Source organism: Polypterus senegalus, chromosome 7 (genome assembly GCF_016835505.1).
Source record: "Polypterus senegalus isolate Bchr_013 chromosome 7, ASM1683550v1, whole genome shotgun sequence".
In the NCBI taxonomy this organism is placed as follows: domain Eukaryota; kingdom Metazoa; phylum Chordata; class Cladistia; order Polypteriformes; family Polypteridae; genus Polypterus; species Polypterus senegalus.
The window spans coordinates 73569502-73596822 of NC_053160.1; the positions used below are offsets into that span (position 1 = coordinate 73569502).

The following is a 27321-nucleotide window of genomic DNA, read 5'->3' on the forward strand; positions in this document are numbered from 1 at the left end:
TCACACTTCAATAAAGTGCACATTACAGATTTTAATTTAACGGTATTTGCATATAATTTGGTCACACCACGTAGAAATGACAACATTTTTTCTACATGGTCCCCCCATTTCAGGGCACCATAATGTATTGGACAATTGGTGATACAGGTGTTTGTGATTACTCAGGTATGTTACATTGCTTCATTAGTGCAGCCATAAGATACCTCAGCTTGTTTCTACACTTTGGAGTCTATAGTTGCCATTGTTCAACATGAGGACAAGAACTGTGCCAATGAAAGTCAATGTTGCTATCATGAGGTTATAAAACAAGTATAAAACCATTAGAGACATCAACTTTAGGATTACCTAAGTCACCTGACTGGAATATCATTAAGAAGAAAGAATTCACTGGTGAGCTTAGTAATTTCAAATGGACTGCTTGACCAAGGAAGATCTCCGCTGCTGATGACAGAAGAATCCTCACTATGGTAAAGAAAAAGCCCAAAATGCCAGTCCCACAGATCAGAAACAGCCTTTAGGAGGCAGGTGTGTATGTGTCAGAGACAACTATCATCAGAAATACAGAGGCCGCACTGCAAGATGCAAACCACTAGTTAGCCACAAAAACAAGATAGCCAGATTACAGTTTACGAAAATGTACTTAATAGAGTCTGCAGAATTCTGGATAAAAAGATCTTCTAGACAGATGATGGCAAGAGCAAAATGTGGAGATGAAAACAAACTGCCCAAGATTGAAAGCATACCACCTCATTTGTTAAACTTTGTGGGCTTTACAACTTGGATATGTTTGGCTGCCATAGGTAATGGCACACTTATCTTCATTGATGATGGAATTGCTGACAGCAGTTGCACAATGAATTTTTTGCTGAAATTCCAGTAAATGCCTTCTAACTCATTGGATGGTACTTCATCCTACAAGATAATGATCCCAAATATACTGCTAAGGCAACACAGGACTTTTTCAAAGTTAAAAAATGGAAAATTCTTAAATGACCAAGCCTGGCTGGTCACCAGATTTAAATCCAACTGAGCATGCCTTCCATATGCTGAGGAGAAAAGCCCCCGAAATAAACAATAGCTGAGGACAGTTGCATTAGAGGCTTGGCAGAGAATCACCAGAGAAGATACTCAGCAATGGGTAAAGTCTTTGAATCGCAGACTTCAAGCAGTCATTGCAAGCAAGGGATATGTGACAAAGTACTAAGTATGACTGCTTTAATATACCTGCTAAATATTATAGTGCCCAGAAATGGTGGAACAATGTAAAAAAAGTGTTGTTATTTCTATATAGTATGACCAAAGTGTATGCAAATACTCTTAAATTGAAGTCTGAAATATACACTTTAATCCCATTTGAACTATGGAGCAGAGGGGTAAATCAAGGGAAATACACAGTAAATAAAGACAAATAGGTGTTTCTCTGGTATGCAGATGCAGAACATTGAACCAATCCTTGAGAACTTTCATACAGATTCCATAATTGAATAGGGTGAAACTACAAGTTATGTTTTGCTCCAAACTTTTTCCTGTTGAGGAATTTTATTTAGCATCTGCAACTACACTTTTATTCCACCTGGGCAGCACTGGCTACACCTACTAGTACTAAATAACTGCCAGAAGAAGTTTACAAGAGAGAGGTTCTCTCAAACTAATCTGTCATACTTTTTTGAATACACAAGTGGAGTAGTAGACCAAAAACAAAGCATGTGACATAATTTATTCATACCTACAACAAGCCTTTGATAAGTTCCATGACACAGATTAACTTTGAAATTAAAAGCCACTGGTATCAACAAAACAAAACTGGATTTTGTTGATGACACTTTAATTGGTGGTTATAGTAGATAATCCGGAAGCAAATCAAAAAGATCTTTTGGCAAACTTCAAAATTGGGCAAATACTTGGAAACTGCACTCTAATGGGGAAAATTGCAAAGTAGTAGATGCAGGAAAACATTAATTACAAAACAAGATGAGCAACACCGTATTATAGGAAGCAACCTCTGGAAATTACATTCTCACAGTTTAGGCAAAATGAAGAAACAATTAAAAGGGCAAATGTTAGGTTATATTGTTAAAATTACTGAACAGAAAGTAAACGTTATGGTCAGACTCTATAATGCTCTAATTAGAGTGCATCTAGTGTACAATATCCAAGTCTGGTCGCCACACTGCAGACACACACAGTAGCAGTAGATGCTGTGCAGAGAAGAGGAACCAAGTGTATCCCAGGACTAAAAGGCTAGTTCCACACCAGGCTAAGACAATTGGCATCTTTAATCTTGAGCAGGGAAGGCTGCATGGACAAATACACAAAAATCTTAAAAATTCTCAGCAGCATCTATAAAGTTGATGCAGCAGAATTCTTTCATTTAAATAATGCACCTATAAGTGCTTGTGTTTCTTAAGCATAGTCAATATAGGGCTTAAACCTGCAAGGTGTATGGATCCTCTAGTCATCAACAGCCTTTGGCAGAACATTCATATGTATCTAAAAGAGGCCCTGTTTCCCCTCTAAGCAATGGAAAGTGCAAGAGAAATTTTCTGGGGTTTCAGCAACACTCATATGGAGCACTAGCAAATTCCACCAAAATATTGGGAATGATTCCTTCCTAATCTCACATAAGGGGACATGCAGGCCCCCCAAGACTTTCAAAATTCAATTTGCATGCAAAAATGTGTTGACATTATATACTGCAAGACTGGAATTCCATATGGAACACATACCCCACTTTTGCTTTGCAGACTCAAGTTATTTCTTAGATTTTCCTTTATACAGTTACATTCTGCCCGCTTTGAAATTGAAGACATCTAGTGATTATGCTTTAGTGTTAAACTCATGGTATGATGGAAACCAGTGTATTTTAAATTCAAAATATCAAATTTTACTCCTAAACTGTTTTTAGTGTTTGAGTGTTTACAAATGCTCATTTTTTCTTGTCTGTTCTGTGTTTCTATGGAAATAAATTCATTCTCTAATGTACAGTCTCAAGGTTTATAATTGCTAGTTTCAAATGACGGTCCATTAAAATCTCAATTAAGTTGTTTTTGCTCTAAACCTGTAAAGTTTCCACCTACATTAGTATATTCTCAGCAAAATGTATTTTTCATTCTTTAATCCAAAAAGTACAATGACAGTTAACCTTTTCTGGTAATCCACTGCTTAATAAAGCAAAGCATTGTTGATGTGCCAGTAGTTTCTTCTATATTAGCACATTGCAAAATGTCCCTGAAACAAAGTTTTCAGACTCTGGATAAAAAATCTAATCCTATCACAGGTTCAAGCTATAGTCCATGAAGAATGCATGTTTGTAAGCTCGAAGGCCACTTTATTTTTGACAACCTCTAAACTAAACATTTTGCATTTTCAATTAGAAGAGTTGTCGAACAATCTTAATGTATTAAACTCCTTAATCAACTCCACACATCATAAGTACATAAGAATATAAGAAATCTGACAAACCAAGTCCATCAAGTTTATTTGTTTAGCTGCCCCAATATGTCATCCAGATACTCCATAACAGTTGTCAAAGAGTTCTGCTTTAACTACATGGCTCGGTAGTTTGTTCCAGATTGCCACAATTCTTAGCATCAGGAAGTGCCGTCTGACTTGAATCCTAAATGAATAAGTTTCTGCAGCTTTCGATACTAGATGAACAGACTTTAACTTTGCAGTCTAGGTTGCTCAAGTCTTAATTTTTTTTTCTGACTGATACAAGTGAGATTATTCATTTGAGGCTAGAAGGAAAGTGACTTGTGATTGACATGGTGCACACCTCCTCGTTTTTTCATATTAAGTCAATCATCCATTTCCTGAGCCCGGACATTACATTATGGGGCCACAAACAGGGAGACCATCCAAGCATAATTGTGCACAATTTAAAAATCATCTATTGACAGGATGCTGGTCCACCACAATAAACCTGAATACCCACCGAAAAACTTGGCAGACACGGAGGGAGTATACAGACTCCACCATGAAAGTGACCAAAGTTAGATTTAACCCTACATTACGACATCTGGTGTTATGTGTAAACTACATTCATTGCAAGTCTTGTCTGGCATGGAAAAACTAGTTGTGTATGACCATGTGGGGTATGCAGTGTGGTCATATTTAATACTGTTATTGAATTGGAACTGATACAATCAGGGTAGCCACCAATAACACAATATATATCACTTGAACTGTTTTGGAATCTGCTTATCTAGGCCTTGAGGCTATAGTAATCTTTTGGTTTACAGGTTAAATATCCTTAATCTAAATATTCCAAAATCTGAAATGCTCCACAATCTTAAATTGTTTGAACGCTGGCATAACGCTTTTTATTGCCTTTCATTTATTTTGTTTTTTGAACTGCTGATAGCATATGACCAACAACATATTAAAAATTGATTTATTCATTTTTGATTATGGGGGATCTGGTCCTCCATGTAGCATTGAGAGTTATGAAGCACCCACTTGGTTGACTACTGTGGAGGGGGTGGTGAGGGTCCTCTGCAATGTCACAATTCAAAACAGATGATACGCAACAGGATAACCAAATGATAACACCTGTATGGCAGTTAAAAAGTGCTGTGTGGAACCAATAAAAAAAGAAAGAAAAAAAATAGGATGCCTCAAGGGGGGTCTTGTGATGTGATGCCACATCAGGGGTCTCATTTATAAAACCTTTGCTAGGATTTGAGTGTTAAAATATGTGTTTGCCAAAAAAAGATTAATATGACACAGTGTGTGCACATTTATGTGCAAGTTACCGTTATAAATTACAATCATCTTGTAAATGTGTGTATATGAATGCTCCTCAAAACAAATATCGACATTGCAGATGACTTGTGTGTTAATAGAATGTCACTGCTAACGGTTAACAGAAGCAGCTTTATTATTGCTAGGTATCATTACTGCAATATGAGTTCAGTAAATTGCTCCAATTACAGTATGAAAACTGGACACCGTTGTACTTCTTTTTATGTTGTTAACTGAGGGGCCAAGCCCCCTTCGGCACCCAACTCCCAGTTGCGGCTTGATTGGCCACCCCACTTCACGAAATTCTATAAATATGTAAAAGAAAAATTAATCAATATTTAACGGAGTAAAAATAATGAAATGATAATAAAATATTTACTCTTTTACCGATTGGAGAATTCCCGTTATACTGAGGTCCACTATGCTCAATGAGTATTTATAAGAGACAAAATAAACGATCCATTCGTTTTAACTGACATTCTTATAGATAAAAAAACTTTTTAAAAAAAATTACTCATTTAAATAACAGGAACAATCATGTGAAAACTAAAGTGGTATGCAATGAGTCACAGCTAACTAAATCACCTAAATCTAAACATTGGTGTTATGAATAGATATTTTTTTAGTTAGTTTGTTCCTTTGAAAGAAAGTTTACTCGATCAAAAATAATGTAATTTATTGAATTAAATTATTAAAATCAATTATTGAAATAATAATGAATTATTAAAATTAAAAACCATGACTTTCTTGATATTAAAAACCAATAGAATAAATAGAATATAATAGAAAACAAATAGAATAAGAATCTGAAAATCTAACATCACATTACAGTTCAATAAATTCTTGAAAGAATGATACCAAACATCTATATGTAGGTTTTAAAATAAGCCTGATTTAAAGTGTGACAAAAAAGTGACATAAAAACATGACATAAAATCATTGCACTTTTAGGCTTAGGATTTTATACATATAGAGTAGATTTATTTTCCCAAGAGCATCATAGGTACCAGGAAGGAAGGACAGACATCCTGATCAGGATAAAGGAAGGATTTATGCCCAACCAGTAGGCCATAATGGAAGGAGCAGGTAAACAAGCCCACCAGCTCATTCTCCCACACAACAGGTGGTAGTGTTTCTCATGGCTGGACCACTTTAGGACACTTGCAAGGTGGCATGGGAGTTGGAATCTGGAGACACAACACTGTCGGGGTCTTTGGGAACTGCAAGAGGGCACTGTCTGGGGAGGGATGCTCTGGTGTGTGTATAACCCCGGAAGTTATACTGAGGACTGAGACAGGAAGCCAAGAGCATTTTCTGGGTCAATTTTAAAAGAGAGCCAATTGCCTCACTTAGATCGAGTCAAAGTCAGGTGGCACCAGGCAACACTCAACTGGAGGCAGATAAGAGACAAAAAAGCTTTATTGTTTATATGGTTTTTGGGATGTGTTTCACTGTTTGTTTGCATGATGTATTTAAAAAATTCATTATTTGAATGTGTTGGGTATTATTGGGTGTGGGGTTTGGGGCTCTCCAACCCACACAATATGAAAACTGAATGTGTTGTCTCATCAGTTGGCTTCCAGCATAGCGGTCCTCTTTGAGTGAAGCTTGGCTAAAATATTTATGATCTGTCGGCCTTTTCCCAGAGAAGTGACAAGAGGTAGCAGATATAAACTAATGAAAAAACAAAAAAGATCTTCAGTGCAAATACACAGAATTGGTCCTCTTAAAAGGGAACTACAATAGAGTCTATACATTGTTTTCATCACTTTTGAGTTTTAATATATTTGTCTCAACAGTACACATTGTAATAATGGGTCTGTGATATGAATTATTATATGTGTAAGTTGTCATTTAGCTGGTTTGACTGCATTTCCCTACTTGATTACAAGTGTCCTCAAACTATTTCATTATGTACTGTATATTCAAATATTCCATAATCTGAAAATATATGAAGTCTGAAATATTTCTAGTTCCAGGCATTTTGGATTAGGAATACTCACCCTGTACTATAATGGTGAGGACAGTTTTTGCCCAGACTAATGAAACCTGCTCTTAACTAGACTGGCTTAATTTCAACAACCATGCCAAATTTTCGTCCACTTGAGGACACTGCCAGTTAAGAAAAACAAATTAAACCATGTCCTCTTATTCAGATACTTCAGAAAGTGGAAAGGATCTTTAGTATGACTTCAGGGTTGAGAGTCCAGGTATTTTTAATCCTGAAAGTCTGAAGTTATTTGTTCCTCATTATGTTAAAAAAGTATAAGAGAATGCAAAAACAATTTTATCGGAGTAACAGTTTTTTTTTAAAACACTTTTAAGTCATGTACTTTTTTATGTAACCAAAAATGCTTTTCAGATAAATCTACAACATGTAGGACTGGTCTTTGAGCTTTTAATGCAAGTTGTGCTATAGTTTGAATCAAACCATGATTTTCTGTCACCAGCTTCATTCTTTTGAATGCATGACTACTTGTGTGTTTTCTTTCATCTAAATCCAATCTTGACAGCATTAATAAAGATCTGCAGTATGTTAACCATTGGGTAAGGTTATTTATAGATTTGGCACTCTGGAAATAATCATGACTTAACAGTGCATTTCGAACAGCATATGGTAGTCTAATGCCACAGGAGAGATTACTCAAGATTCAATGTTAGAGAAAAGACAATTAGGTCCATTTATCTCCTTAAACAGGTACGTAGACAAAAAACCTGCTGTTGATTAAGTTTTTAAATCAGATTGAGATTGCTGCAAATGGCTTTGTTTGTTTGTATATGTGTGTGTGTATATGCCCCTGAGATGGAAGGTTGGGGAAGGCAGCTTTTCCAGGACACTGCCTCCCCCAAAACGCTAGATGGCAGCTCCCCTGGAATGTAACGGTACCCTGGATTCCTGCAGGGCATCCTGAGACTTGGAGTGTGGTTTCTCAGCCCTCTTGGGTACCATGGGTGCCACCAGGAGGAGCTGTGAGAGGACCGGAAAAGCCATTCCTCATCCATAGCCTGCAAATACTCCTAAGTCACGAGGTTGGAAGCCCTGAAGTACTTCTGGGCTGAAGAAAAAGCCAATTCTCCATCTGAGAAGTGCTAGCAAGTCACATGGGCCAAAGGACAGAAGCACTTCTGGTTCAAGGACTGTATAAAGGACTGGTGGAGACCCAGCAAGCGAGCCAGAGTTGGGAGGTAGAGGACAGAGCTTGCTGGGAGGTGTGGAGGAGAAATTATGAATTATTACTGATTTATTGTAGTGTTTATCGTGACTGTGGTGCTTTGGAGGCACTATTTCACAGGAAGGAAATAATTAAAAGGCTTCTTAGTGCTTTTAACCTATGTCTTGCATCTGTCTGTTGGGAAAAGGTGGGCAACAGTGCCACCAAGCGTCCATTCTGTTACTCTATATATACAGTAATTCTCCGCCTATCGCGGAAGTTACTTTCCAGACCGATCAGCGATAGGTGAAAATCCGCGATATAGAAAGACCATATAAATAAACATTTTTTAAATAGTTTAAGCCTCAAAATACCCCTTCCACACGCTTTAAACACATGTTAACTTATTAAAACACACTTTGTAAACACATATGATATGTGGATGTCGGGCTAAGGATATGAGTAACATCTCTCTATTCTAAAAAAAATCTTGGGGTGGAAACCAGGGAGACGAGTCTTGATCTTCTCAGAAGACAATCTGACATCCCGCGAGAGACATTTTAACGGTCACGCAAGACAAGGCAGTGAAACAGAAGTACAGCTGCTGTACAGGCTTTTAAATGATCAACGTGCAGAGTGACAAGCAGAACAGGCATCTTGACAGAAGCAGAGCAAAGCCAGTAGCTGATCTGTCCACTTCTGCTTAGCGTGCGTTCAGCCCCCCCCTCCCCTTCACGACGCGAGTGGGAAAGACACGAAGTAGCAGGACCATAACGCACCTCCCCTTTGGGATGAACTAATCAATTGAGACCAGATCATCTCGGAAAGACACAAAAGACTATACAATACAACCTTAGGAAGCAAACCCCGTGAGATGGTGACCTTTGCACATCATGCCCTACTTTCAGACAATTTAAAACAAGCTTACTGACATATAACCTAGCAGTTGTTGGAATGCTTTTGGCAGACAAACTTCAGCTGCTCCCAGCTCTTAAAACAACGACAAGCAGAACAAGCAGCTTGCCTGCTGCAGCAAGCCAGTGTGTGTTCAGCCCTCACAAACCCCCCCTCCAACTCCTCCTCCTCCTCCTTCAGAACGCTAGCAGCAGAGACGCAAAGTGGCAAAAGGACAGCTGCTGTACCGACTTTTAAGTGATTGACACAAAGCGCGACAAGCACAACACACGGCTGGCCAGCAGCAGCAGCAAGACATCAGCTGAACCGATCACATCTTTTTAGCATGCGTTCAGACTCCCCCCTTCACAACGAGATCAGTGTTATAAGCCCCGCGAGAGATTTAACCACGCCCGGGGCAGGAAATAAAGGACAAATATTGTTTTTACAAAAGTTTTAAATAAAAATGAAAATAATGCATATGTAACAATTCCCATAAAAGTAACAATATCTTTAAATTGTTTATCCGGTAAACCAAACCCGGGGGTGAGCCAGCGAAGCGAGCAGGGGGCAGAGCCCGCTAGTAATAATACTAATATTAATAAATCTGCGATGTAGTGTGGGCGCGAAAGCTGAACCGCGATATAGCAGGGGATCACTGTGTATATTTATTATGACACCAGTAGGGGGCGAACCAGCCGCCCAATCCGACACAGACAGATGCAGGAAACACACTTGGGAAAACATACGGGTTTTATTTTCTTTTCTTTTTCCCTGTTCCCACAAGTCAAATACAGTCCCAAGCAGAGTTCAATAAGACACAATACCAAACAAATTCTTCTTCATTTCTTCTCTTTTTGTACTCCTCCACTTACCTTGGCAAGCTTCGTCTCCCTTCTCCTGACTTTGTCTCACCAAGTAGTGTCTGCTGGCCCCATATATAAGGCACCTGGAAGTGGTCCATGTGTTTGATGATCTACCTCCAGCAGCACTTTAGGGTGTGGCAGAAGAACTGCCCATAAGGGCTCAGTAGTTGCTGCAGCATCCCCTGGCAGAGGTCCCAGGCACCGTTGCAACCCAGGAATGACGCCATCTAGTGCTCCGGGGGAGGTAATGTTCTGGCCATGCTTGCTCCCCCGGTTCTCTCAGCATGGAGGTGTCCGAGCCAGACAACAGTCTCGGCTGTCCACCACTATATATATATATATATATATATATGCCACACATGTGCACTTTGGAAAGAGGTTAAGGGCCTGAGTGATTCTAATTCTCAAATGAGAAATGAGACATTATGTGGCACTGCACAGTAACAATCTCTCTTCTCCACCCTCTGCAGAAAGGAACACTGATGTCACTTCCAGGAGTCCATCCACCTGCACCCACCTCTTCCTCCCAGAAACCCTCATAAATCAAGTAAACATCATCTTCTACAGTCAGCCTGAAGTTGCGCTATTAGCACACATTTTCTTTTTTTCATTTTCCATCTTGTTTAATCATAGGGAGTTGGCCGCAAGGTGCCCCAAAACATTTTGTGTTTGCTCTCTTCTCACTATATATATATATATATATATATATATATATATATATATATATATATATATATATATATATATATATATACCCCTTGGAGACATTGTTGCTCCTTCGAAACTCCCTCTTGGGAAACAAATAGTTTATTTTCTACCTCCTCTTTGCTCTATCAGCTGCTGGATTGCTGTTGCTGCCGTGCTGTGTGATCTGCATCTTGTGCAGCACTTTGAATACATAGAAGCCTGTACAGCAACTGTCCTACTCTTTGTCTTTTATTTCTGGCCCCGGGCGTGGTTAAATCTCTTGCCACAAAGTCTCATCTCGTGGGACATGAGTTCTTGATATTTTTTAGTTTATAATTTCAAAACAGAATAAGAAAATGCAAATCTAACAACATCACATTAAAGTTTGATAAATTCTGAAAAGAATGATACCAAACATATATACAGTATGTAGGTTTTAAAATAAGCCAGATTTAAAGCATGACAAAAAATGTGACATAAAAAGTCATATAAAATCGTTGCACTTTTAGGCTTAGGATTTTATATATATATATATATACAGAGGCGCGAAGTGGCTGGCACATAGCTCAGTCCAGGGGGGTTGGCGAGAGACGCTAACAGGGGGAAACACACTACTATACACACATATATATATATATATATATATATTACATGTAACATATAAAATACATATAATATTTATGTACGCACTTTTTTCATTGAAGTGCCTTATTTAGGAAGCCAGAAGCAGGGCTTGAACCTAATATCTTTCGTGCAATAGTTTAACCAGATCAATCCATAGTGTCACACAGAAAATAAAGTTTATCCCAGGAGAACCATAATAAAAACAGAAGACAACAAGCTAACCTTATTAACATTACTACTAAAATCAGTCAACATATTAAATGCCAGGTGACCTAAACTGGGCAACAGTGATGCTGATCATCCAGCCGTATTGCCCATTTTACCAAGCATAGATTTATAGCAAAAAAACATTATCCATCCAGACAATCAATCACTTTTGGATATTTACTCACTTACTACAGGATTCAAGGACTGGCTGTCAATAGTTCCACCCCAGGCTGTTAGCAAGAATTAGAAAAGGAAAGAGGTAAATTTTGCAAAATGGCTTTCCCTGACCTTAACTGTTTACACCAGTGTTTTAATTTCTTTCCCCCAATCAGCCCAGGACCAGGTCTGAGACTAGCAGTCTTTAATCCCACCTCTCACGTCAAACTGTTGAGGCAGTTAAAATTATTCCCTGTTTAAAAATTAAACACTTTAAGCATTGATCAGTCTGAAGCAAGGTTTTATTGCTAGATACACACAAATGCCCGACGCCCTGCTAGGGCCACGATACAACTCCTAAGATGTGTGTAAGATTATTTCATTGAGCAGGCTGCTTTTATAAGTTCACACATACGTCAACATTTATCTTTTATCAAGTGTCATTTCTCTGAAAGAACAAAATGATTTTAAAAACTGATGGAAAAGCTAATTTTGAAACAATGTTTCATAGGTAGCTTTTGCTAGTACAAACCACAGAAAGAGACTTAGGTTTGCTACAGCATTACTTGTCATACATTAATGTATAAGCTAAGGCAATAGATAAAAATAATCAAACATGGGATAAAAGCAGTTCTGAGTTAATACAAATATGGGCTTACATAAAATATAAGTCAAGTCACTGCATGGTCAGAAAAACTATTTAACCTTTAGCACTCATCCTTGAACACCCGAAAACATCACCAACCATTAAACCTTGAATCTAATATCTTTGAAGCTGTAATTTAACTAGTAGATCACTCCACGTGTAGTGTCACAAAGGAAATAAAGTTTATCCCAGGATGACTATAATGCAGACATAAAACAAGCTGGCATGGGATGTCTGTTCAACACAGGACAAAATTACTGGTAATTTCACTCATACTAGGCCAGTTCAGAGTCACCAGTTTTGTTTGTAAATTAAACCACATCTCTTCCACATATGTCATCTGAAGTAATCAACAAGGGCATAAAGATACCATGAACAGTGCATAGACACAAGGATACCATGCAGAGCAGACAAAAGCAGTGACAATATTAACATGGGCCACTATTTAAAAGGTGTTTCTGACGAAAAAATCCAGTGGGTTTTCTGCAATAAGATACATAAATCTTAACAAGAACACAGTCCATGCTTAACGATAATTCATGAATATGCATAAAAGGAAAAAGCCAAAAGAAAAGGCAAACAAAAAATAAGATTTAATATAGCTGATTTAGTGTAGAGCTACAGTATGTTACCACAGTACCGTTAGGTATGGTATTTCTTATTTTTCTAATTATGACAATACTCAAAGGCATTAACAGCAAAATACAGATCATTAACATGCATTATTGCAAGGTGCAATTTTTGATACCAATTTTAACAGCTACAATCAACATGATTTGCTGAAACTAACAAGAATGCAGATGAACAGATGTGCACCTTGGTGCATTAGGGAAATGTTCATTTAAACAACAGTTATTTTACTAAGTATCTATTAATCTTTCACATTTTTAGCGCTTCTAGTTTTCTGGCACCCTATATAGATATTGAAAGCTATTACAGGACACAGCTTAACCTATGCATCAGTAAATAGAAGAGTAAAATGTGCCTTTTCATTGACTTTAGAACAGAAAATTGCAATTTTTGTACAATTAAACTGACGAAGATGTTACATTTCCAAACCACATAAGAATTCCTTGACTTGTTTGGGGCAAAGATTATGACAATCTTAAACAGCAGAAACGAAAGATGAAATTGACTCCATACTTAGACCATTGAAGATTGTTTTTCTTCTGATGTAGTTGAGGCAAAGTGTTACATATCAATGTTTAGTGTTTCGCTTAATTGTGACGAGACCTTTAATTGCTCCTCTGCCTTTTGGACATATTCACTAGAAATCCCTTGGAACAACTCATTCATGGCAAACACATAAAGTCACAAGGTATAAAGGTGAGTGGACAATAAATCAGTATTTCTGTGTCGAGACTGTGGCCAAAATTAAATTATAAACCTATACTTTTGTAAGTGCTCAGCAGCCATTCCTTCTGCTATCCCTAAAGCTCTTATTATTTCAGAATATATTAGAATCAGTAAACCCTTTTTGAACCAGGAATAGCTTTTACCTAAAATATGTTACTAGTATAAACTAATGCTAAAAGTTCCTTCACTCTTGTTATTCCCTCCTAATTGAAGATTGATTTCTTTAGAATCTGCTGTGCTTAATCCAGCATCGCTGGCATCAGTGTCTAAAATGATTTGTATATTAAACCTGGGGAAGGTCAGCATTGGAACTGCAGTCAAGGTGATCTTGAATATCTGGAAAGCTTGCAGCTGCGCCATACTCCCTTGAGTTTTCCCATAGATTTAACTGCATAATAGGGGAAAACAAAAGTTTCTTTTTTTTATTCTAACACAATGCATGACAAAAGTCTGGGAACTGTACAGAAGTACTCCACCTCTGTCACATTTTGTATCAGGATTGTGCCAAGTGAAATTCTATTCTAATTGATACAGACTTAACACATCCAGAATTTATTAGCAATCACTTTTTCTAGCCTAATGTTTTTTTTCTTTCTCGAAGATTTATTTTCATTTCATGTAAAAGGTCAAACAGAGCAATGCATTTTCTGTCAGTTCTATATTGCCATAGTAGCTGCAGTAAACATTTTCTTCAAACTCATCGTATATTACAGCCATCAATTAAATAAATCTTGATCCTCTTCAAAAACAACAAATATTTTGAAATCTTAGTGTTACAATCAATGGATACTGATGTGATTGGAAAACTATAAATTAAGATTGCCAGTAAAAATGGAAATCAAGCAACAGAAAAGAGCTCCTGACATTCAACTGCATAATTGTGATGTGTGTCCTTGTCACAATCATTAAAGTTTATTCATCTTTAAATTATTTTGAAAATATGTTTACATATGTTAAATGATAAATTCAAACACCATGTTCAATTACTTACTATTCTACTATCCTAAACTATAGGGTGGTCCAGATCTAATTATGCAATTATGAAAAGGCGAACATATCGCACACGCTGTTCTACTGACAACCGTCTCCCCACCATTTTGGAATGCAGGGCAGGTGTTGCCATCTTTCGGCAACAAAAATATTTTTTGTGAATTCTCTATGTAATAAACTTAATAAGTTATAGCGTAATGAAAATTGCATAATTAGATCTGGACCACCCTATATTATGCTTTTAAAAAACGTTTCACTTCACAAAATTCTATTACACATCTACACTGTGAAGTTTAAACAGAAAATTCATATTAACCTGTAAAAAAGAAACATCATTTCTCTCTGTAGATCGTTCACTCTTGAGCTCTGCAAAGCATTTCTTTCAATCATTTCAGCATATTGGCAAAAAGTATAAAAGTTATACATTACCAGTAGACTAATCTTTAATAATAAAGACTTGTGGCCTAGGAACCCCTGCAGATTTTATTTTTTTTCTCCAGCTGTCTGGAGTTTGTTTTTTTTGTTTGTTTTTTTTCTGTTCTCCCTGGCCATCGGACTTTACTTTTATTTTATGTTAATTAGTGTTCCCTAATTCTATTTCTTATTTATTTTGTCTTTTTTCTCTTTCTTGATCATATAAAGCACTTTGAGTTACATCATTTTTATGAAAATGTGCTATATAAATAAATGTTGTTGTTGTTAATATTAAAGATGTTTTGATAAAATGTAATGCACCAATATTAATTTTTTGTTCTCCCCAAGACAGTATTTTTACACAAAAATAGTCTTTTTAAAAGTTTTGGCTCTCCCATGTTTCCTTTCAGTATTGAGATTTATAAATTGAATCTAATCAAAATGAATGGCATCCTTGGCAATACTTTCCATACTTCAGTCAAAATAAAAGTCATTTTCTGCAACTTATTCTGCAAGAAACTGTTTCTTAAATCATGTGTATTTGGAAATGTCATTTTGTGTTTTAAACTGTTGCCTACTTAACAATCCTCTGCACTCTTGACATATCCCACCGTAGAGCTTTCCAATCAACAACTTTACAGCTGTTATTTCACACTCAGATACAGTGGGTTAAAATACTCTTAGTGGTGCACTGAGAGTAACAACACTAAAGCAGCTATGGTTGTTGGAATAGTTTGGCCATTCCATGCACCATTATATTGTTACAGAATGATTACAATCATGTGAATTAAATTTGTAAATGATATGCAATTAATTTCGGTGTACGTTGTATTTAATAAATGAAAAAATGGTAAATGACACAGAATCAATACCACTGCTTTGACGCTGGGTGATGCCAGTTTTCAAAACTGAGCAGAAATGTGCGTACACAAGGAAGGGGGCTACTGTGAATATGTGTGTGGCTTTACGCCAAGTTTAGTTTATATACATCATAAAGTGTGCAAGGGAATGGGCATATGCAACATTTTTGTGTGAATACACCGTTTATACATGAGGCCCCTCATCTCTTAATACGCCATTTCTGTATATACCATAAAATAATCAAAAGATCAAACCAAACCCCAATAGTTGTAATACCAGTCTGGTCCTCCTTCATTGCTGTTACCTCTGCTGAACAGAAAGAGAAATAAAAAAAAGAATGGTATGAATAAGCTACATTACATTGTCCTCTCTCCCACTCACTCTCATAGTAGGAGTTTAACTATATTACTGCTATTTGTTGGTTTAGGATTGTTTTTTGTGACAACAGACCAGTGGGGGAAAAGGAAGAATATGAAGATCCATGTCCTTTGGGAGGAATGGAGGTGTGTTGCCAGAGGATGAAAGAAAAAAATGTTACAGTTCTAGTACAAGACCCTTTTCTCTAATCTCTACAGTACAGCAATGCCAATATACTATACAATGACATATTTTTATTAGAGTAAGTCAACTCTCGATCATGCAAGGGTTATGTTCCTGAAAAATCCTACAGATACAGAAAACACTGAATCTTTGATCATATTGGAAAAATGGGGTTAGTTTCTTGGTAGGACACTAGCTTGGGGGAAGGAGGGGTTAGGTGGATGCACCAGGGCTCTACTCTAAACCCTTGAGGCTTTGTAATGATCCTTCCATTGTTTGACCTACTGAAACTTTGTTATGACTTAAATCCTCTATAGTCAAATTTGATCATCTTCTTGGTACTCTGCTAGAGGCTGCAAGTGACAGCAGCAGGGCTCATCTGAAGACCTCACTGAATAATTCAAACAATAGTAGTAATGGGCAGTGTGTACAAAGGGCAGGGTCTCAATCAGTAAAAGATTATCATCTGTACTTTTGGGTTACTGGAGATGAATTGCTTAAATTTCAATAAAAACAGTAACAATGTGAGTGTTCTAAAAACTTTTCACTTGTGTCTATGCACTGCTCAAAAGAACACTTAAATCAAACATCGGATCCCAATGATCAAAATATTCAAGTGGAAAATCTTTACTGAGTAATACTGTGCAATTATTTGGGAACAAAATGAACAAAATATGTCACTTGTGCTCAGTGTTGACCCCCCTCTCAACTGTGAAGAGAACAGGGCACCAATGGTGAGGCTGCCAATTGTGGTATTCTCTGGCAAATGCCATTTGAGGTGCACGGAGATAGGCTAAGAGCACAGTTCCCATTAGAGGACGTCAGGCATGACAGAGTTTGGTCAGAAACATGCACACCATTAGCCATTTGGAGTTCATTATGTAGGGTTCTGGCAGTGCTCCTCCTGTTCTTCCTCACACAAAGAAGCAGATACCGACCCTGCTGCTGGGTTGATGCCCATCTCGTTTTATCTCCTCTGCGCTCTTGAGACTGTGCTGGGGGACACAGCAAACATTCTTGTGACAGCACATATGGATGTGCCATTCTGGAGGAGCAGGACTACCTGTACAACCTGTAGGTGAAGCTACCATTAGTGACAAGGACACTAGCAAAATGCAAAACTAGAGAAGAATCAATCAGGAAGGGTAAGAAGAGAGCTATTATCTGTGGCCACCACCTGCAAAACCATTCTTAACTAGACAGACTGACACCTGTGAAGCTTAATTGACTTGGTGTTAGACTGAGATAATTAAGTGTTACCTTAATATATATATATTCTTTTTGTGTATGTATATATATATATATATATATATATATATATATATATATATATATTTCTGGTGGCAGAGTTTTTAAGTAGCTGAATGCTCATTAAGGTATAGCAATCAATTACACCTTTAAAAGTGTATTTTTGCTTTTAATTATAATTGAGAATACAATAATTTAATTATTTAATTCTCCATCAGTCTACCAGTGTAAAGATAAATGAAATTATGTAAGTGCCTTATGTTTTCTTAGTACTATCTGTTGGACAAAAAAAAGTTTGAAAATGTGTGCATTATGTTTGCTTGTCCAATGAGGCTGTACTGTATGTTAATATTTTATAGCCCCTGCTTTCCTTTTCATTAGGGAATTAAATTCATTTTACTAATATCTCTACTCCATATGGTGATTAAAAAAAATTGCCATACCACAATTTGCAATAAGTCCTGCTGCACAAAAAAATCTGATTTTCATAAGGAGTCTACATTCAATTCATAATAATAATTTTTTTAGTTGAGAAATTGATCAGCTTTATTAGAGAATGTTCAGCAGTCACATGTCATGTCATTTTCTAATCCGCTTAATCCACACCAGCATTGCAGTGGGTGCTGGTGTCTAACCAGCTATCATAGGGTGCCAGGCAGCAACAAAACCTGGACAGCGTGCCAGTCCATCGCAGAGCAAACACACAGACACAGAAACACACACCAAACACACAACAGGGTCAATCCATCATTGCCAATTCACCTAACCCGCATGTCTTTGGACAGTTGGAGGACACCGTACCACCCGGAAAAAACCCACAAAGACACGAGGGGAACATGCAAACCCCACACAGGGAACATCCAGGAGGTAAACCCTGGCCCCCTTAATGCAAGTTTGCAGCATTATCACTGTGCCATTGTGCTGCCCGCAGTTACGTGTTATATCACAAAATGTTTCTGCATTTAACCTGTACCGGAGTGCAGTGTAAATTCTAACAAGCAAGATTTCAGCTTATCTTTTTGTGAGGCAGAACCAATATTGTGGCATTTAATCAATAATCAAATGCCAAAACATGCAAAACAAACTCACATATCTCCCCAATTGTTCTTTTTTTGAGAGAAAAGTGACAGCATTTCTCAAGACACCTGCAGGATAAACATAGGTTAATGAGTTTGGAAAGAATCAACATTTATTGAAACATGCCAGAGGCAATATTATTTTTAAACTGAAAATCTGACATTTTTTTCTATGAATTAATCACTCACATTTTTTATAATTTATTCTGATATTCTGTGCTCTGGTATACAGTTTACATCTGTTTACTGTGTGGGTTTTGAGGGTTTTAATCAAGTTCTTCTGCTCATTTGCCATTTTTGGGTGTTTTGAGATATTTTTCAGTGAAAAACTGAGTACTGATTTTCAGTGGAAGAACATACTTCGCTATCCCTAGAACGTGTTTTGGGCATTTTTGGAAAGATATATTTCTGTGTGACTGTGTATCTGTGCTAAAAACTTTGATGACACTTTAACTCAAGAATAAATATACAGATTTTTTGAAATTTTATGAAGGATTTGCATTCATTAGTATTAAAACCTGATTAGGTTTTGAGTGAATTCCAAATATTCAGCTTCATGCGTTTCAAACTTGAAACAGTCATGTTTTGCTCCATAATAAAAGTGAAAAGTGTGGGAGCTTTGAAAAGTCAGTGTGAAACTAAATAATCATTTCTGTAAAAATTGAAAGAAAAGATCTGACCATCACTGGTGGAAGAACTAAAATGCAAAGAATCAACATAGAGCCATAAATTGACGTGCATAGGTCAGACTTTGAACTTTTTAAGTTACAAAGTAGTTTGAAACTAATTAACATAAATGGAAACCAACAATTTATGTCCATTAATTAATTATTGAATTATGGTCAGATGACAACACAGAAAAGGAATTGAAAGAGAGAAAGGCAAAGACAAAGTTAGACAAAGTCACAATTGTAGAAACCTGACCAACTGGGCGCCCACCTTCTCTTGGGCATTCTATAGTAGGCTCTGTGCTGAGAAAACCAATCTGATGATAGAATCTTCCCATCTGATAATTTCAAGGCTGCAGAATCTCAGGTGACTTTTCCATGGGCAAGGGAACAGCTTGGCAGTACAGCAGTGGCACCAAGATACCTAGGCTAGAAATAGAAAAGAGGTGTTTTTCATAATGATTCATAATTACTATATTACTTTTATTTTTTATAAATGACTAAACAAACAAAGATGCATTATGCACAATTAATCAGCAGCCTTAGTCAGGCCATGCTAGACTAAAGTAATGAGCCTTCAGCCTGGATTTAAAAGCTGAGACTGGCAGGCAGATCATTCCACAATTTCAGGACCTTGTAACTAAAGGCTCCAACTATTATTTAATTAAGCCTTGGAATCTTAAGTAGACCAGCAACTTAAGAACTTAATGTTTGCTCTGATTTGTAATTGATGATAAGATCAGGCAAATAATAAATATAACTAATACACATTGTGCTTTAAAACTCTAAACTCTGAAACGTCTCTATCTTCTTGTCTACTGGCTCTGACATAGACTGCGAATTTTGACTTTTCTACCACAATTTTGTATAACCCTTAGGCACCTACAAGTAAGTTAGCAGGAATTAAAATTTTTTTGGATGACATCTTGCTTCTGTTGTGCTCTGAACTTTGTATGTGCTCAGATGCTGTAGGAGGGCTGCAAATTTAGGCAGCACCATAGGACATATAAAATGCGCCCATTATGCAGTATATTCACATAAACATTTACATAACCAGATGGTGTACAGATTTTTAATAAAAGTGTTATATGGAAGTAATCAGCCTTTCACTGCATTGGCCCTTATGTCATGTCAGTGCTGAGTTGTATAATATTTTTGTTATATGCAAGTTTAGATTTTTCTTTCAAATCTGCCTGTTTTTGGATCTTCTGAAGAGCTAAGTATTGCAGCAAATGTGCAACAACATGCTGAGAACAAAGCAGTGGTTGCCTTAATTTGTAGAAGCTAAGCATTATCTCAGTCGTGGTAGTTCAATTTGTGTATTTTCTGCTAATACAGCTCTGTAGTTTGTAGTTTTTATCTTCTAATAACACAGCTTTGCAGTTCTTGTTCTCATATGGACCATAAAATGGTATAACCTTTGTTGATAGAACTGGTTAAAAAAAAACAATCTAACTGGAAATTTTCATTAGCTGAATCTCCAGATTACTAGTAGAAATATAATCTTTAAAGGATACTCATTCAGTCATGGAACAGCCTCAAGAACAGGACGCGTCTTTGAAGACTTCTGTTTTTCTGTCTTGCTTAGTGAGTGGAAGTTCATCAGCTAGACAAAATGAATGCATTCTACTGCATTATACCCGCTACCCGCATGATTCAGAAAATGACTTTCACTGACAAGAGCTCTACTTCTTTCAAACATTTCAGATGGCCACTCAGGGATGTAGCAGTTTAGAGTGAATACCTTGCTAAACTCTCAGACTCAAGGCATGCACTTCTGTAGCTGACAGATGAATCTAAAGTTTTAGTTAGAGCTGATGTTGAAGTTCTTGTTTATCAACAGAGTTTAGCGTATCACTGTAAACTCAACCCTAGAATACAATACTCTTCAACAATGAGTCTTCACAAGGCTGATGTCCATATCCTTGTCAAGTGTGTCCAATGGGGTCTATACCACCTGCATAGAAAATGGCTACAAAACACACTTTTTCTCCTCCCTTTTTATAGGCATGAAGGAGACTTCAGGGTTCAAGATGTTGCAAAGAAAGAAAATGTTTATAAAGTATTTCTTTTAAGAAACTCCTGGCTGAACAATAGGATAATTACTGAACCATTAAAACAATTTTAAAAAGTCAGATGAAACCATAAAGTATCACAGAGGCCTGTATGGCTGCCATTTACAAAGAGGTGAAATAAAATCTAAGCTTGGTGTCATCAGTGAGTCACAAAGCAGGTTCTGTCACTTGAATTATTATTGCCCAAAGTATAATGGGAGTATACATGTCCATGTTGATTTCAGAAGATTAAATAAAGTTTCCAGATTTAACTGTTACCCCAAGCCATGCATTATTGAGCTTTTGGAAAAACCCATGCAACATAAATCCCTTGACCACAGAACATAAATTTTGATGACAGCAGTACATTCAGACCAGAAGGTTTGTTAATTCAGTTCACCCAAATGACATATTATAAACTCCAAAATGACATATTTCGAAAATCCCCAAAATCTTACTGCCTACCACACTACTTGGTAACTTATTCCATGGGTCTATGATTTTCTATATAAAGAAAAACTTTCAAAAGTTTGTGAGAAATATTTTTAGCTGTCTTGCAGTATTCTTGCTGAAGGTTTTTTTTTTAAATGTAATAGTCTGGATCCATTGTAATGGTTCCCTTCATAATTTTAAACAATTCAATCATATCACCTGTTTATCTCCATTTGCTTAAGCTAATAAGGTTCGGCTCCTTCTCTGTACTCATAACTCATTCTTTTCTCTACTTTCACTAGCTCTGCTACAGTATGTGCTTTTTTCTGCACACAGTACTCCACACAAGGCCACACAAGTGTGTTATATAGCTTAATTGTAACCTCCCATGACATGTCCTCTACCCATTAGGCTATATAATAGATGCTGAAAGTGACAAGTTCACTAGGATTGTTAGGTCATGTTTTGAACCTCCCATTGCATTTTCAATCTAACATTTGTACTTTCTACATTTAATACAATACATTCATTTACATTAAATTTCATTTTCCAAAAAATATGCCTATCTTGCATTCTGTCCGGATCTCTCTGCATCAATTTGACTGATTTTACATTATCCATGATTCTACCTAAGCTTAACCAGCTTGTTATTTATATTCTTATGCAGTTCATATATTAAAAAGAACTGTATCCTCAGAGACACCAATTTTAATAACACCTAAGTCAGAAAAATGTTCTTAGACCATAACACTTTTCTTCCAATGTTTGAGCCACTTTTGTACCCTTTTGCAAATTACATTTTGAATTCCCACTTCTTTTAGTTTGACCTCTAGCTTCTCCAGAGGAGCTTCATCAAACCCTTTCTGGAAATCAAGATAAATAATATCATGCAAACGTCACTTATTGTATATTTTTTGCTTCCAGCATATTAGTGAAACACAATCTCCACAGGTCTGAACTCATACTGACTGCTCACTAACATATTTGTTATTCCCATAGGATTTTTGATCTTTTCTTTATTATTTGCTTCCATTAATTTCCCCATTATGCTTACTTTCCTACAGTTACTTGAATAAGTTTGATCATGCATTGTTAATCAAATGTGATAAGTCTTGCTAGTTTCCACTAGGGTGATTATTTGAAAAATATGTGTCACTAGTTTATAGATATATCCAGTGGCCTCCTTAAGCACTCTAGGATAATCATCAGCCAGTTCTGCAACATAGTATTTTCTTCAGACAGGAGACAAGGATGAATTGACTCCTTCAGGTGGTGGGATTTTTAAATATGCTCCTGACAGGAAGAGCCGTTTTGCTGGCGCAAGTGGAAATGACATCATAGTTCCTCTTGCCTCAATCTTCCATTCAAAGGGCAGAAAGAATAATAACTCCAACCCCCAACCCAGAGACCAGGGTTCGCTTCCCGGGTCCTCCCTGTGTGGAGTTTGCATGTTCTCCCTGTGTCTGCGTGGGTTTCCTCCCACAGCCCAAAGACATGCAGGTTAGGTGCATTGGCAATTCTAAATTGTCCCTAGTGTGTGCTTGGTGGGGGTGTGTGTGTGCCCTGCAATGGGCTGGCGCCCTGCCCGGGGTTTGTTTCCTGCCCTGTGTTGGCTGGGATTGGCTACAGCAGACCCCCGTGACCCTGTAGTTGGGATATAGCTGGTTGGATGATGGATGGATTATTTCCCAGTTCCTGATTTTTGCATTCATCCGGAAATTACTGTTTTTTTAACAAAGTAAAACATTTAGACTATATGTAAGTTTTTTTAACCTGTTTAAATATATGTTTTAAGTTTTAATGTTCCTGTTATTTAGACAAGTATTTACTAAAAAGCACACAAATGGGTAACACTGAAATAGTTGCTCCCCTTAGTATCATTTCCCCTGGTGTCTGCTCTGTTCATCAATTATTGTCAGTGCTTAGATAAAATTAGGAATTGAACCTCCACAGAAAATCAAAATTAAAAGTAAGCATTTAACATAACACACAAAAAAAATATGTCAAAATGTCCATAAATGTAAATCTCACACTACCACACTTTTCTAGATACAAAATAAAAGGAAAACAAAGTTCAGCTAATTAAATCAATTAAAAGTAGTGTGATGGATGGACGGGGATCTTTCCCCACCGGGTGGACTGCAGAAGCAGGGGACTGGGAGAGAGGCATTTCCCTCCCCAGGGCATATGAGGGCCACGATCCTGGATTGTGCGGGAGCCACGGAACTGGAAGGCTCAATCCTGTGGGGATCCGTGGCCATCACCAGGGGGCTTCCAAAGGAATAAGGAGCCTTGGGCCGCTGCATTTCCACCACACCAGGAAGTGCTGCCGAACCAGGAAGCAGGTACACCCGGAGTGCTTCTGGGTGCACATGCAGCACTTCCGCCACACCAGGAAGTGCTGCAGGGAGATCATCAGGGAGCACCTGGAGCACATCCAGGTGCATTATAAAAGGGGCCGCCTCAATCCATTCAAAGAGCTGGAGTTGGGTGGAAGAGGACAGAGCTTGCGAGAGAGGAATGGAGGCGGCAATAGAAAGAGAAGTAAAAAAGAACGAGTTGTTGTGGCCGTGTTGTTATGCAGAAAATAAACGTGTGTGTTTTGAACATCTAGAGTCTGTGTCTGTCTGTGTCCAGGCTAACTTTCACAGTAGCAATGATTGACTGACTGAGAAACTGGTTGAAAGAAAAAACTACAGCCACAAGAGAGCCCAGGACTGAACCTGAGAATCACTCTTTTAACATACTGTTGCAAGGTTATCCCACTTAATGTTTGAGTAACTGAAGTCTCTGAAGACTATATCTGACTGTAAACTAAGTTTTGTAATATTGTTAAAAATTCAGAGAGTCCAATTAAGATGTAAAAAAAGGATATTGACGAATGCTGCTCTATTGACCTATGAAAAATGTGTATTTTAAAGCAAATCTTTAATGATTTTCTAAAATTTTTTAAAATTAAAAAAAAAAAAATGAAAACAAAAATTTTAATGGATTGTATGAATCCCTGAGATTATCTTTTGGGATTCATATGACACCTCCCACATTTCTGTGTTTGACGGATCAGATTTTAAAACTTCACACTAAATATGTCATCATTAAATACTGGCATACCCAAATCACACACTTACAAGTAGTGTTAAATCAGTCAAAGATGATGCTGTTTCAGCCCGGGGAAATAATAGTACTTAGGCAGGTTTGTGTATTTTTGGTTTGATTATTCCATTACCAGTTGAGTGTCCATAATATAGAATTTCTGACATTCCCAATTACTTTTTTTGGATTTATGATCAGATGAGCTACTGTCCTGCAGTGGGCTGGCTCCCTGCCCGTGGTTTGTTTCCTGCCTTACACCCTGTGTTGGCTGGGATATTCTCCAGCAGACCCCTGTGACCCTGTAGTTAGGATATAGCAGGTTGGATAATGGATGGATGGATGAGCTACTGTCAGACTGGATTTAATATAAGGACGCGGAAGCTGGCATTATTGTCTGGATCAAATTTAGAAAAAGGTATACACTGATATTAAAACATTTTCTCTCCTTGCCTGCCATCTTAAGAAATCACAGTTTTTTTAAATAATTTATTATGTAGATCATTACCTTGCAATTTGGTTTAAGCAATGCATTGTCAGAGGTGTTTGACAATGAAGAAAGTCCAGTTATGTAAAGAAAGAGAATGACCTAATGAACTAGATCATTATAGAGAAAAATGGCCTGGAATGAAATGGGTTGTTGACTCCGTTTATATTTTTCACTATGGTGATTAAATACATCCCACTGCAGTGGCTCTGTTTAAACAAAGACACAATCAACTGACCCAATGGTGCCTCTTATTCCAGCCTTTTCCTTTTTCCTACCGATGAGAGTCATTTTGTACAACAAGTATATAAAGCTATGAGTGGCATGCAGGAGGTGAAAAAAACCAATTGCCTTGTCTGAAGAACGAACGCAGCATGGCATATGCCACTCTGCTGGCCCTAGTGGTTTGCACATGTTCTGCTAAAACAATTCTGCAGCTCTCATCTTCTTTTGACACAATCCTTTATCCTCATTTGGGACAGAAGCTGCCAGAAATTCTATGAATAGAATTGTGCTGAAACAGAGGAATTATGTTATGAAAGTACAAGTATTCAAAAGAAGTAGTACAGTTTAAGGTTTTTTCAAGCTGCAATATAATATGTCTTGTAGCTGTGTTTGTCCATAATTACCAAAGTTCTGCAGCTTTTACCTTGCTTCATAGGAAAGTTCGGGCAATAGAGTGCCACATTTTCAAATAATTTCACAATCCAAATATCTTCATTTTAAAACAGCTTACACACAAATAGAGAAAAAATGATACTATAAAGAAAAGTCCTTGTTCAAAGAAAGTTCTGTTTAAGGCTTATTTATCTTGTTTCATTTCTCTCTAAGTTTGGTCATACAGTCATATTATGTGAAGAATGGTCAGAAAACAATAAGCCGGCTGGCAAAATCCCATCACCACCTCCTCGCGGTGCCGGCTGGAAACAACGACCCCATGGGAAGTTGGCCAACGGTGAGGGTCGCCGACGCCAGGCGGAGCGCGCCGATCGACGGACCCCCTCAGTGCATCATATGCAACAACGGCTCAACATTTGGACGATGATGCTAGGGCGCCCCTGCAGGCGACGCGCCCGCCTCGCCTGCGACGGAGAAGTGGGCGAAGGCTACCTGCCCAAGGACGGGACAGGCTAAAGAAGCAAGTCCGACCACGACTACGATTACGGTGTGGGACCCTCAACATCGGCACCATGACCGGAAGAAGCCGCGAGTTGGCCGACGCACTCAAGACCCGTCGTGTCGACATCGCCTGTATTCAAGAGACGAAATGGAAAGGATCAAAAGCCAGAGACATCGGCGAAGGCTTCAAACTGTATTACAACGGCGCACAAGCACAAAACGGCGTGGGAATCGTGATCTGCCAGAAGCTACAAGACAACGTCGAGAAGTCAGCCGAGTCTCAGACCGCCTCATGTCACTCAAGATCGACACTGGCTCAGCCGTGCTCCGAGTTGTATCGTGCTACGCGCCCCAAACCAATTGCCCCGACGAGAAAGACCGATTCTGGGAAAGCCTCGACGCCCACCTACGATCATTTGCCCCCGAAGAACACGTAGCTGTCGGTGGCGACCTCAACGGCCACGTGGGTCAAGAGCGAACCGGATACGAACGGGTCCATGGGGGCCAAGGACGAGGAGCCCGTAACGACGATGGCACACGAGCGCTGGACTGCGCAGAGGCCCATGATTTCGCCATAGTCAACACTTTCTTCAAAAGAAGCAAATGCATCAGATAACATACTCCAGCGGCGGCCGAGACACCCAGATCGACTACTGGCTCTTTCGAGGTGTCACTTCAACTTGGTCCGTGGCGTAAAAGTGATCCCATCAACAAACGTCGCCCCCCAACACCGGCTGCTAGTCATGGACCTACACCTAGCCCTTGGCCAGCGTCGAATGGTACGAACAACAACCGCCGAAAAGATCAAATGGTGGAGACTCGGCGAGTGGAAGCAAGAGCTTACAAAAGAGCTCGCCCGCATGGACGTGGACCCTGACCAGCCAGTAGCGGACACCTGGGATGCCATCTCCAGCCAGATCTCCGAAGCTGCGTCCGCAACCCTTGGACGGACGAAACCGGGAAGAAAATTCATCGATAAACAAACATGGTGGTGGAACGAAGAAGTGCAAG

At 38.1% G+C, this 27321-nt stretch overlaps 1 pseudogene; it reads left to right on the top strand.

Annotated features, from left to right (window-relative positions):
- Nucleotides 1-634: 634 nt before the first annotated feature.
- On the top strand, nt 635-26926 carry LOC120532028 (annotated as a pseudogene).
- Nucleotides 26927-27321: the final 395 nt, after the last annotated feature.